The sequence below is a fragment of the Mus musculus genome, chromosome 7 (genome assembly GCF_000001635.26).
Source record: "Mus musculus strain C57BL/6J chromosome 7, GRCm38.p6 C57BL/6J".
Classification (NCBI taxonomy): Eukaryota; Metazoa; Chordata; class Mammalia; order Rodentia; family Muridae; genus Mus; species Mus musculus.
In genome coordinates, this window is record NC_000073.6 from 6,761,350 (window position 1) to 6,774,697 (window position 13,348).

Here is a 13,348-nt window from a genome sequence, read left to right on the forward strand (position 1 = left end):
TTCCTGCAGCTGATGGCTATAGAGAGATGACTGATCATGAATGTTGTCTCAATTTCCTTTCCCATTGCTGTGATAAAATGCACTAACAAGAGCAACTTAAAGGAGAAGGGTTTATTTGATTCATAGTTCCAGTTCCAGTTCAAGCCAAGCAAGGTGGCACTCATCTCAGCACTTGAGAGGCAGAGGCAGGCGGATCTCTGTGAGTTTGAGGCCAGCCTGGTGTGCACAGTGAGTTCCAGGACAGCCAAAACTACATAATGAGAATTTAGCTTCTTGAAAAACAAACAAACAAACAAATAAACAAATAAACAAACAAAAAGCCAACCAGGCTACAGTCCATCATTTTGGGAGGGCATGGAGGTAGAAATGTGAGGCATCACTTCATATCCACAGTCAAGAACAGAGAGAAATGTATTATCCTGTACTTGTCTCTGCTCAGTTAACTCCCCCATATTCATTCATCCCAGACACAGCAGGCAATGGTGCCTTGCACAGTCAGGAGGTGTCTTCCCATCTCAATGAACCCAACTGAGAAAATCCCTGGGGCTGAAGAGACGACTTAGTGGCTAAGAGTACATATTTCTCTTGCAGAGTACCTAGGTCTAGTTCCTAGCACCCACGTTTGGTAGTTCATAACCATCTGTACCTCTAGCTTTTTGGGTAGCCAACTCCTCAGGCATGTATGTGTGTAGACAAAAAAAAAAAAAAAAAAAAAAAAAAAAAAAGCACGTGAGCGCACACACACATACATATATATATTGTATTTATACTCCTTCAACACATGATAATTTTTTTTTGAAGCAGGGTCTCACTCTGTATCCCTGGCTGGTCTAAAGTAGGCTATATAGACCAGGCTAGCCTTGAACTCACAGAGATCCACCTACCTGTGCCTCTCCAGGGCTGGGTTTAAAGGTGAGGGCCACCACACTTGGCATTCATGTCATTTCTGTAGTTTAGGAAATCAGCAATGATCTGGCCAGATGGTTCTGGCTCAGGGTTCCTTAGGTTTGTAAAGAGTTTGGCCATTTTTTGCTTTTGCCTGCAGTCTTGAAGAGGGTAGGAAGAACCACATTTCACAAGGTTCACCAAAGAGCTGGTGATTAGATGCTGATGTTGGCAGGAAGTCTAGGTGCTGCACACCAGTCACTTCTTCCTTAAGAGATGAGGATCACTAAGGTGGGTCAATACTGAGGTCATAAATGGCAAAGAGAGAGACCTGTTGATTCTTCTTCCAAGGCCTATGCAATAGAACCCAGTCCTGGAGAATCATAAGTGAAGAGTCCATTTGAGCTTTCCTGGCCTCCAATTGGACTGTGAAATGACAAATTAACATTAAAAATATTTATCTGAGAAAGGGTCTCACTATAGCCCTGACTGCCCTAGAAGTTGCTATGTAAAGATATGTGTCATGATGCCTGGCTATGACCTACTCCCTGCCAAGAAACAGGGTTTCTTTGTTTAGCCTTGGCTGTCCTAGATCTATCTCTGTAGACCATGCTGACCTCAGACTCCACGGATACCTGCCTCCTGAGTGCTGGAATTAAAGGCTTGTATCACCACCATGGGACTTGAACTTTTTTTAAGATACAACATTTATGGTAATTTGTTAGATATCAATGGAATGACTGTCAGGATGGACCATTGAATCTAAATTAGATGAAGAGGGATAAAGTCAGGTGTAGGAAAATGAATGTATGGGGGGGGGGTCAGGGGCTATCTATGAGCGCAAGCTCTGTTTGATATTACAATTTCTAACATAATACAGTTTCTAATGAGATAAGATCCAGAATAATAGATAGATGATAAGTGATAGCTACTCAGATGATAGATACATAGATTGATGGTGACTAGAAGATAGACGATGAAGAGACAGATGGATTATAGATTGATAAATAGCTGCCAAGATAATCACTGAATGTTAAATTATAGATACAAAGATGATAAGGGGTGGATAGGTGATAGTCAGAATGGATAGATGGGAGATAAATAGATAATAGATGAATAGATAATAGTTAGATTGATAGATAATGATAGATAGATAGATAGATAGATAGATAGATAGATAGATAGATAGAGCAAAAATAATTCTAAGCCTCAAAAGAGTAACCCCAGGGCTGAGTTTGGCAGAGTTTTTACCCAGCATGCACAACTCCCTGGGTTCAGCCTGAAGCACAAAGCTGATGTATAGTGTGCTCCTATAATTCTACCACTAAGGAGGTTAAGACGGGAGGATCAGAAGGTCACATTATCCTCACCTATGTATAGAAAGCTCAAGGCCAGTCTGGGTTTCATGAGAGCCTGCTTCTAAGATACAGAAATATACTGTACAGGTCAGTATGTTTTTTGTTTGTTTGTTTGTCAACACAAGCTAGAGAAATCTTTGAATAAGTCATCCTTGAGGAAGAGGTACATCAGTTGAAAAAATGTCCACATCAGATTGGCTTGTAAGCAAGTCTGTGAAGGCATTTTCTTGATTTGATGACTGATGCAGAGGGGCCCAGCCCACTGAATATGGTGCCATCCCTGGGCACCATATTCCTTGGTTAAATAACAAAGCAGACACAGGAGCAAGCTAGTAAGCTGTGTTCCCTCATGGCTTCTGATTCAGTTCCTGCCTCTGGGTCTGGCTTTGCGTTCCTCCCTTGCCTTCTCTTCATAATGAACTATCCTCTATAAACTGAGATAAAATCAATCCTTGGCCATGGTCTTTATCTCAGCAATAGAAATCAAACTAGAATATAACTAAATAAGCAAGATGTGTCTGTTTAAAAAGAAAAACAAACAACACCTCCTCCTCCTAAACACAAACAAAACCCACCCAGACTTGGATAACTATTCACTGGGTAAAATGCTTGCCATGGAAGCATGTGGACCTGAGTTCGATCCCCAGCACCACATGAAGCTGATGGACAGGACAGTGGAGGCTCATAATATCAGTCCTGATTCATGGGAACAGCAGTATCCAGGGCTCCCTGGCTAGCTGCCCTAGACAGATTGGTGAGTCCCAGATAAAAGGGAGGGAAACCCTGTCTAAAAAACAAACAAACAAACAAACAAACAAACAAAAACCCCAAAACAAAATAAGGTGCATGGCCCCTAAGGAATCATATCCCAGGTTGATCTCGGTCTCTACACACACATATGAATACACATACATACTAATACATTTATGTGCACACGCATGTCTCAGGAGGCAGAGGCAGAAGAATATCTGTAAGTTTGAGGCCAGCCTAGTCTACAGAGAAAGTTCCAGGACAGCCAAGGCTACAGAGAGAAACCCTGACTTGAAAAACCAAAAGAGAGAGAGAGAGAGAGAGAGAGAGAGAGAGAGAAACAAAAGCAAAACAAAACCAACAATAATGACAATATAATATCCCGGCTAAGTATTTACTAATAGTTGACTGGTAAACATGTTTCATATTCCAGAGATGACATCTCTAAATAATGTCTGATCAGAGTGGAAGGCAAGCTGATGAGGTACTGTATGGGGGGCAGGGTGAGGGCGGGAACAGTAAAAGCATGTGGAATATGAAAACTCCATTAAGACAGTGTGGTTTCTACTTCCTTTCTGTGACTCCCCACACTTAAAACAAAATTCTACCAGGCCTTCACTTGGGAAGTGATGAAAAACATAGTATTCTCGAATTTTCATTTTTTTTTTTATGAATAGATCTTCGTGGAAAAGAATGAGTGAAAAGACTCCAGTTTACCTGCTTGTGGGTACTTCTTTCTTCCTTTCTTTCTTTCTTTCTTTCTTTCTTTCTTTCTTTCTTTCTTTCTTTCTTTCTTCCTTCCTTCCTTCCTTCCTTCCTTCCTTCCTTCCTTCCTTTCTTTCTTTCTTTCTTTCTTTCATCTTTGATAACCCTCCCCGCTCCCCACCCCACCCAACTCCCGTGTGATTTCCAACACAGCTACAAAGAGCACATACTTCTTTGATTGTGAAAAGTCTTTAAAGAAAATTCTTTAAAAGAGGGGACTGGACAGGGGTGGGGTAGAACACCCCAGATGACGTAGCTGCCTAAAGCCAGAGCAACTGTGGAAGCTTAAGTCTGGGCTGGGTTACCTCAGCTCTTCTTGCATCTCTGCCTCTAGCTCTCTCCACCCCCATAGCTGTCATCGGATCCAAGGACACATCTGCTGGCTCAGCACATGGCGAAAACTAGCGCCTCACCCTCCTCTAGCTCTGGGATAAACTTGCCCAGGCACTGCCAACTGTTTCTATCTAAACATGGTCTCCATTTGAGTAGCAAAGGCTGTCTGTCATTAAGCCACCTGGTACAAGAGGTGGGAAACAGGGAGGCTCTAATGATTCCATCAGAAACCTAAGTTTTTGTTCATATAATTTTAACTTTTTTTCATGTGTGTGTGGTGTGCATGTGTGTGTACGCATGTGCTTGCATATGTGTGAGCACACGTACACAGACATGTACGGAGGCCAGAGGTTAGACAGAGTCTCTTAATCAAACCCAGAGCTCACTTATATGGCTAGACTTTCTAGCCAGCTTGCTCTGGGGTTCCTGGTCTCCTCTACCTTCAGAGGCTGGAATCGCAGTCGGGCTCCCTCTGCCACCCAACATTTACGTGGGTTTCTGGGGATCCCAACTGTAGTCCTCAAACTTTCATGGCAAGCACTTGAATGGCTGAGCCATCTTGCCAGTCCTAAATCTTTACCCTTTTCACAATTTCACTTCACCCATTATCTTCTCTTATGTCTCTCCCACTCCTGGGACACCCTCCTCTACCCCCTCCTCTTCTTCCTTTTCCTCCTCCTGTCTCCCCCTCCTTCTCCTTTCTTGTCCTCTTCATCTTCTTCTTCCTCCTTCTTTCTCCTTCTCTTCCTCCTCTTTCTTTCTCCTCTTCCTCTTTCACCTCCTCCTCTTCTTTTTCTTTCCAACAAGTCCCCTCCAACTTTCATGACTTTGCTTTTTTGTTTGTGCAGGTAGCCACATCTGCTGTGTGTCCATGATTGCATGCCATGTCCAGAAGACGGTGTTTCATGTCGCACCTTCCCATCCTGCCATCAGCCCTACGTCCTACACAGTAACTCAGCTGTTCCCTGTACAGGTCTCCCCCATGCCCCTTCATCTCCATGTCTCCATGGCTGTACCTGTGTTCCTGGTCACCCTGTGTCTCCCTCACTCCCCGACTTGAGTGGCCTCTGATGAACTCAGCACTTGGCAGCCACAGGGATCTTCTCAAGAGGAAAATTGGAGGGCATCACCTCCTTGCTTGAAACTGGCCAGTGCCCATTAGACTGAAGACCACGCCTCTCAGCATTCGCCTGACTGTCCAGTAGGCCATCAACCTCCTCTGTTATTGGTTTCCCCAACATCAGTTTATTTCATCTTCCTAAGCCCCAGTGGAATGGATATTCTAAGAGTTCCTGCCTCAGTCAAAGGGCTTGCTTCAGAATCAGGAGAACATGAGTTCAATGCCCAGAACTATGTTAATGACAAACAAGCAAACAGACCAACAAAATCTGGGGGTTGGGGGGTGGGGGGAGGAGAGGCGGGTGCTGTGCACTTGTAACCCCAGTGCTGCCAAAATAGAGCAGTAGGGATCTTTGGCCAGGTAGCCTAACCTACTTGTTGAGTTCTAGGCCACTGAGAGATTCTGTGTTTTTTTCTTTTTTCTTTTTTTCTTTTTTTCCTTTTAAGGTGAATAGTGACTGAGAATAGCATCTGAGTTTGCCCTTTGGCTTCCATGAACATGTGCACCCAAGGGCACCCTCAGCTCTACCACCCCTATATACAAACACACAGAGATTGTATCTTGAAGGAGATCGTCTGTACAGAGTCTTAGCAGAGGAATCTTTAAGGGCTGTTTTGTAAGCATAGTTCAAAGTTCCCGAATTCCAGACACTATGCTTGGGCAACAGTCATTTGGAAAAACAAGTTCTTGGTTGTCTGTATCCAGCAGTTCCACTCTGGACATAGACCCAAAAGAAATGAAAACAGGGCCTTGAAGATTTTGTTATGCTTGCAGTCATACAAGCATTATGTATGCCAATCTAGGGGCAGAAAAGAGCCACGTGTTTATCTATACATGAACAAATAAAATGTGGCATGCCCATTGAGTGGGATACTATTCAGTCACAAAAAGGGAGGAAATTCTGACACATGCTCTGTGTGTAAAAGTCCAGGACATTAAGCTAAGTAGGAAAGGAGCAGACACCAAAATGACAAATGCTATGTGATTCCAGTTATTTCTGGCAGTCAAATCCTTGGATGTATAAATAAGGATGGTGGTTCCAGGTGTTCTTCCAGCAGCTGCCACCTCCTCTTCTTTCTCCTCCTCCTCCTCCTCCTCCTCCTCCTCGTTTTCTGCTTCTTTTCTTTTAACTTATTTATTTATTATTGTATGTGTGTGGCTTCATGCATACACATGTGTCTTGGCACATGTAATAGAAGTGAGAGGACAACTTTCAAGAGTTGCTTCTTTCCTTCTACCTTGTAGGGATTGAACTCAGGTCATTAGACTTGACTAGCAAGCTCCTCTACCATCTGAGCCATCTTGCTGACCCTGCAGCCATCCTAATTGGTTGGTGATGCTGCATCATTGTCTCAGATTGTAATTTTCTAGTGATTAATGGCATCAGATGACTTTTTATGCGACTGTTGGCCATTTTATATCTTTGGAGAGACAGTAATTTAATGTCTTTTTCATTTTTAAGAGATAAAACGGAGTTGTTTTTTTTAAGATTTATTTTATTGTGAGTGTTCTGGTTGCATCTGTGTCTGTGTACTACATGTGTGCCTGGTGCCCATGGAGGCCAGAAGAGGGTGATGGATGCCCTGGAACTGGGGTTACTGGTGGTTGTGAGCTACCTTGTGGGTGCTGGGGACTGATCCACAGTCCTTTGGAAGAGAGAAGCCAGTACCTTCACTGCCAAACCATCTCTTCTTCCACATTACTTTGCTCCTTCAAATTGTTGAGGTCTTGGAGTCCCCTTATATATTTAAACTGCAGTGCTTTATGAGGCACTGCCCCTCATTTTATAGATTGCTGTTTTAAAATGTTATGAGTGTGTACAGCATATGCTGGAGCACTGTGGTACACGTGTAGAGGGCAGAGAACAACTTTTGAAATGTCTTTCTTTCCTTCCATCGTGTGAGCAGAGCTCAGGTTGGGAAAGCACCTACCAGTGATCTCACTGCCTCCCTCCCACCCCCCACCCCCCAGCCCCAAACTGCCTTTGTAGTCTGTCAACCATTGTATCCTATGGCCATAGAAGGTTTTTTTGGTTTTTGTTTTGTTTTGTTTTTTTAAGATTGATGTAATTCTATTTGTCTGTTTTCACATTCTTCCCTGTGTTTTCTTCGGCATGTGTGTGAGCGTAGTATCACGTGACTCCATTCATTTTTTTTTTTTTAAATTTTATTTTCTTTGCAGTACTGAGGATTGAACCCAGGGCCTGTGCAGGCTAGGTGAGTGCTCTACCAACCGTGCCACAGCATCAGATCCCTATTCACTTTTTAAACTTCCTTGCCTTGATTGCCCATATCTTGCTCCCTGCTCTATCACTTCCAGGTAAAGAGCCTGACTTTTCTATGGTGATGTGTGGCCATTGAGATAGGGTCTCACCAAGTCACCCATGCTGGCCTGGAACTCACAGTCCTCCTACCTCAGTCCTCAGAGCGCTGGACACAGGCCTGCATGACCAACCACTGCCAGGTAGCAGGGGCCTGATTCTGTTTATTCCCTGATCCCTGAATATAAGCTGTGACTGAGTACTCCATTGCTAGTGTTTGACAAGATTTGACTTAGAGTTTACACCTGACCATCCCTGGGCAGTGTGCCTCAAGATTCTTCCTTTGTACATTATGAAAGGAGGGATGAGGGTTTCAGGAGAGGAGCCACCTGCCATTCCATAATATGACACTCAAGTGATGAGTTGAAACTGTTGATGTCTTCAGAGAGTTTGCAATGGAGCAGGGACTAGGGAGTTTCTGTGTTCTTTCTTCATGAGAAGGGACTCTCAGAAGAGGCATGAACCTGAGGCTTTTAAGAATGCTGAGGGCCATCAGAATGAGGTGCAGGAGATCTTGGCTTTATTTCTACCCTTTCTGCTGCAGCAGGAGGAAAGTTTTGAGAGTCACTTCTCCAGAAGAGAATGGGAGCCGAATCCACACCCTCAGCTACCAATATTATCTTCATGAATATGAAAATATAACCAGGGTCCACACCTTCCCTCTGTAGGATATTCTCAAACATTCTAGGTTTTATCAGACTTTCATGGAGTTCCAGAAACCTCTGGGAGGATCCGTGGACTTCTGTGCAAAATCTTATATTAGCAAGAGCCTACACCCCCACATCTGACATATCTGATCACCTTCCTAATCCCACATGGTGGCATCTCTCCTTCCAACCCCCACCCTGTGTTCAGCAAGATTGCTGGTTCAGAGTGGAGAAAATCACAATGTTTCCATGGGGGACCTTTCCTATCCATGGACCTGATCCCGACTCTTGCTTATAGATCTCCAACTCACCCTACACTGTGTTTGGAGTTACAGTGTATCTTCATCCCTCGAGCTCCATAGGAAAACCCAGGGCTGGTGAGATGGCTCAGCTGGGTAAGAGCAGGGCCACTTGAATGCCTAGGACTGGGCATTCTTTCCATCATGGAAAGGAGAGGGCTGACTCCTGCAAGTTGTCTTTTGATCTCCACAAGTGCCTATCCCCCTTCATGCAAAATAAATAAACTAATGTAATTGAAGAAGAAAAAAAATCCACTGTCAAGGTCCTTATATCTAGCGGGACAGTCCTCAATAAAATTTTTCTTACACCGTCTGTCTCTAACAATTCAATGTGGTTTTATCCTTTAACAGTGTTGAAATGTATTTATTTTTCCCCTTCTCCTCCCTAGCCAGATAGCAGCATTCCCTAAACCCTCTTGGTATAGAAATAAGGTTCTTGGGTGGCAGGCCCAAGGATTCAGCTCCCCCTCCCCTTCTGCTGGGGTCAGGGAAATGAGCCTTCTTCCTGGCCCCTGCGGGGCCTCCAGCCGGCAGCTGGAGGGATTAAGGAAAAGAGGTTCCTGGCGTCCCTGAGTCTGGAGTGGCTGCCCAGGATGTCCCAGGAGAGGCGAGTGGGCCAGAGGGCTGGAGGCTCCCAAATCAATCAGAGGTCTGAAGGTCACTGAATGGCGACCTTTGAATCAGGATCCCGGTAACCCTGAGGCTTTCGCACACTCCGAGGGGGTGGAGCAGAAAGGCAGATGTTTGAATCCAATGCACATACTCCTAGGGGGTGGAGCAGGAAGGCAGATGTTTGAATCCAATGCACATACTCCTAGGGGGTGGAGCAGGAAGGCAGATGTTTGAATCCAATTCTTTTGAAGAGAGAAGGTGTCCTCCCCTAACAGTCCTTTCAAACACCTTACAAAAAGCTCCCTTTCCTATCATTTCCACAGCACTGCAGTCTAGGGGCTGAGAAAAGCTTCTAGCAGCTCCCATTTAGCTTCCTTTCTGAAAGCCTCTAGCTGCCTCAGGTACAAATATTGCAAGGAGTGAAAATTGCCCACAATTGCCTAGGAGGCTTAGCCATTTTAATACAGCAGATGATGAGGGACATATGGGAGGGCCAACAAATGGCTTAGCAGGAAGCAGCCTTGCCCTCAAGCCTAATTGCCTGAATTTAAGCCCCAGGACCTGTGGAGCTGGGAGCACAGAAGTCAGGACAAAAGTTACAGGTTCAAAAGTCAGTTCTCCTCTACCATGTGAGTCCTGAGGATTCTCAGATTCTCAGGCTGGGCCACAAGTGCTCGGGCATGTTTGTTCTCCCACATACATACATGTGATACACAAATGTAATTTTAAATTGTCGAGGGATATCTTGGAAATAATGCCTTCTATTTTCCTGAACTTTAACTTATAAGAGTAGGAGAACCAGAAGTCACCAGCTTTGACTGAAAGGTGGTTGTTTAACCAGTCACTACTCAGTATTGTATTGTTTGCTGCCCACCAGGTGCTTCTCTGCTAACTTAGCCCCCACTAACATTAGCACACAGCCTATGGTGAAATGGGGGTGATGTCATACATAATGGAGAATCTACAACATGATCATTATACTGTACATTCTAATTTGTTGATACTGAGATGGCAAGATAGTCAGTTGGTAAGAGTGCTCACCATGCCGGGAAGTTCTTATGCACTGTCTGAGGCAACAGGCAACTGCTTGGCCAAGTCAGTCTTGTCTGCATTTGAGTTCTTCCAACAGCACCTTGTTAGGCAAGATTTCTTAGCTCCTCTGAGATCCAAGACCACTCAAGGGGATTGTTCTATAGCTCCTCTGTGTGTGTGTGTGTGTGTGTGTGTGTGTGTGTGTGTGTGTGTGTGTATGTGTGTTGACTTGGTTGATACAAAGACACAAAAGAAACCGTTGCAAAAGTAAATCTTCATTCGCAACTCATAACTTACTGTTCAGTGTGAGTTTCAATGCACAGGAGAAGGGATGTGATGATGGTCTTGATAACAAGTCTAGTTCCAAGAATTAGAAGTTGATCATTTGAATGCAGAGATAATGAGCAAACTCAAATACATTGGGTCAGTGCTCTAATTTTTATGTAGTAAATCAGTAATTCTCAACCTGTGGGTTGAGACCTCTTTAGGGTCATGAATTGGATATCTTGTATATCAGACACATATTACAATTCATAACAGGAAGTAGCAACAAAATAATTTTATGGTTGAGGACCACCACAACATGAGGAACTCTCTTAAAGGGTCGCAGCATTAAGAAGCCTGAGAACTACTGTGACATATAAAATTCCATTCTCTTGCTTTACTTATGTTTGTGTGTTTGTGTGCATATATGTGCCTGGGTGGAAGTCAGAAGATAGCTTGCTGGAGTTGGTTCTCCCCTCCCACCAGCTCATCAGGCATGGTGAGAAGCACCTTTACCCACGGAGCCATCTTCGTTCGTATCTCTCTTTCTTGCCTTTGTCTTTACGGTTTTTCTCTAAAACAGTGCCAGGCTATGCAGTTTAGGCTGTCCTGCAACTTACAATGTAACTTGGGCTGGTGTTCTAAAGCCTCAGTCTTGATGTCACTCCTTGCTAAATGCCAAGACTTAGGATGTTTGACATCACAGCAAGTTTGGACTTTATTTCAAATGAATCAATGAAGATTTAGATGCTGTTTTGACAGATTTCAGCCTCATGACATAGCCAGGCTGCAGAACTTGGGAGCCAGTTGTCAGGCCTGGTATCTCTATTAATTCTCTCCTTGCTTGCTTTCTTAAGACTTGGGCTATAGGCCTTCCATATGACCCAGCCATACCACTCTGTTCAGTTACTCACCCAAAAGAATTTAAGTCAGTATATCACACAGATACTTGCACATCAAGTTTTTTTTTTCAGCACTGTTCACAATAACTACGATGTGGGGACCAGCCTAGGTATCCATGAACAGAGATGTGGATACAGAAATTGGGAACGATCTATCTATCTATCTATCTATCTATCTATCTATCTATCTATCATCTGTCTGTCTGTCTATCTATCTATCTATCCATACATGTAGATATATGTGTGTAGATTATTTTCCATAAAGAAAAATATTTATGTTAATTGCCAGAATGTGAGTGCACTTTAAAAACAGGATTCCTAAAGTTTGTTTTTAATTATTATACAAAACATTAGGTTTCATTATGGATTTTTGAACAAAAGTTGCTTTTGTTGATTCTTCTCCCTAGCTCTTCTCCCCATCCCCCATCTCCCATCCCCCATCCCCCATCTTCTCTTGTATCTTTCCACCCTCAGTACCTCCTTTCTCCTTTCATGTCACAAGCATCCTGTTGCCCTGACATCCCCACTTGTTCACCTCCTCTTTTTCCCCTGTCCTGATCTCAGTTCTAATCCTGTAGTTTATAGCCACACTCACATGTACTCCTGTGTACACAGATCACTGTCACAAGGCAGTATCCACATACAGGAATAACAGGAGATAAGCCAGGCTCAGAAAGACTCATATTTTTTGCTTTTGTGAAGTTTCTAGATTTTAAATAGGTTTGTACAAATCATGGATGTATATGTAACATGAAAGTACAAATGAAGCTATAGAGGACAAAGGGGATTAATCCACTGAGGTGAGAAAGAATAGTATACACAGCATACAATATATACATTTATTTTATTTTTTTGATATATACATTTATGAAAAAATAAATAAAAAAGAAAATTTAAAAACAAAATGGCCTCTGAAAACCATTAAACACTTGAGATCATGGGGCCATGCCAGCATGTATCTCCTTAAAGTCTTTTCATTCCCTAGGCCTTCCCTGCCTGAGAGCCATTACCTCTATGAATCTATTCAAATGTGAATTTTAAAATTATATATATACTTATTTATGTATCTGTATGCTGTGTGTATGTGCGCACATGCACCACAGCATTCATGCAGAAGTCAGAAGGCAACTTGAATGAGTCAGTTCTTTCCTTCTACCATGTAGATCTTGGGGATCAAATCCAGGTCCTCAGGCTTCTCCAGCTTCGTGAAAAAAACCTCCCTTTACCCCCTTAACCATCTCACTTTCCCTTCTTTCCATATTTATGGAGCTTTTTCGGCTTGTTGGTGCACATGCGTTTCTCTATGACACAAAAAGCGGCAGGTTGTGAAATTCCAAGCAACGTGTCAAGGAAAGAGATATTACGTGGAAAAGTGAAAGAGACAAGGACAAACCATCTCAAAATCTACCACATTGGCCTGTCAGCTGTTTCAGGCTGAAACTCCCAGAGGAACTGTAGCCACAGGAAGGTTCATTCAGCCGGCCTCTCCCCGGAGCAACAGGCCATAAAGATCCTTTCAACCATGAAGGCTGGGACAGAGCCCTGATGACCACAGGCTGGTGACTGGGCTGCCCTGAACCTGTGTAAACACCCTGAAGTAGCCCTTATCTCCCCCTAGGCTGACGGCCCCATATATCTCCTAGCGACGGCCTGGAGTTTACTCCCCCAGTCAGAGACCCATCTGTCTTGTCACGCCTTCTCAAACATATTGCTCTCTGTCTAAAATGTGTAGAGGTACCCTGCTTCTCACATCAGATGCTGATGAAAACCCCCATGGATGTATAAAATTAATGCAGGTTTATTGTTTTTCTTCTCATACTTAGCTCTTGTATTAGTTGGGTCTCTCAATTGGACAAATCAACTAAGTTAAGAGAAGACACACTGTCTTTCTGTTACTCTGTCTCTCTGCCTCTCCTTCTCTGTCTGTCTGTTTGACACATACACACAAACAGATACACACAAACACGCACACATACACACACATACACACACACATCAGTGATGCAGATGTGTTCTGTGGACATATATTTTCCCAACTTGATGAACTAAGGACTTTAGTGG

The 13,348-nt window shown here is 43.5% G+C and overlaps 1 protein-coding gene across 21 annotated transcripts in view; it reads left to right on the top strand.

Moving 5' to 3' along the window:
- The window catches only part of Usp29 (ubiquitin specific peptidase 29), a 236,662-nt gene that overhangs the window by 30,791 nt on the left and 192,523 nt on the right, over positions 1-13,348 (top strand). The window contains exon 3 of one of the 21 annotated variants that reach the window (NR_153507.1): positions 4,940-8,790. The exons of the other annotated variants lie outside the window; for them this stretch is intronic. The gene's annotated coding sequence lies outside the window, so the exon portion shown is untranslated. Of the gene's footprint in view, positions 1-4,939; positions 8,791-13,348 lie in introns of those variants that run through there. 21 annotated transcript variants of the gene reach the window in all.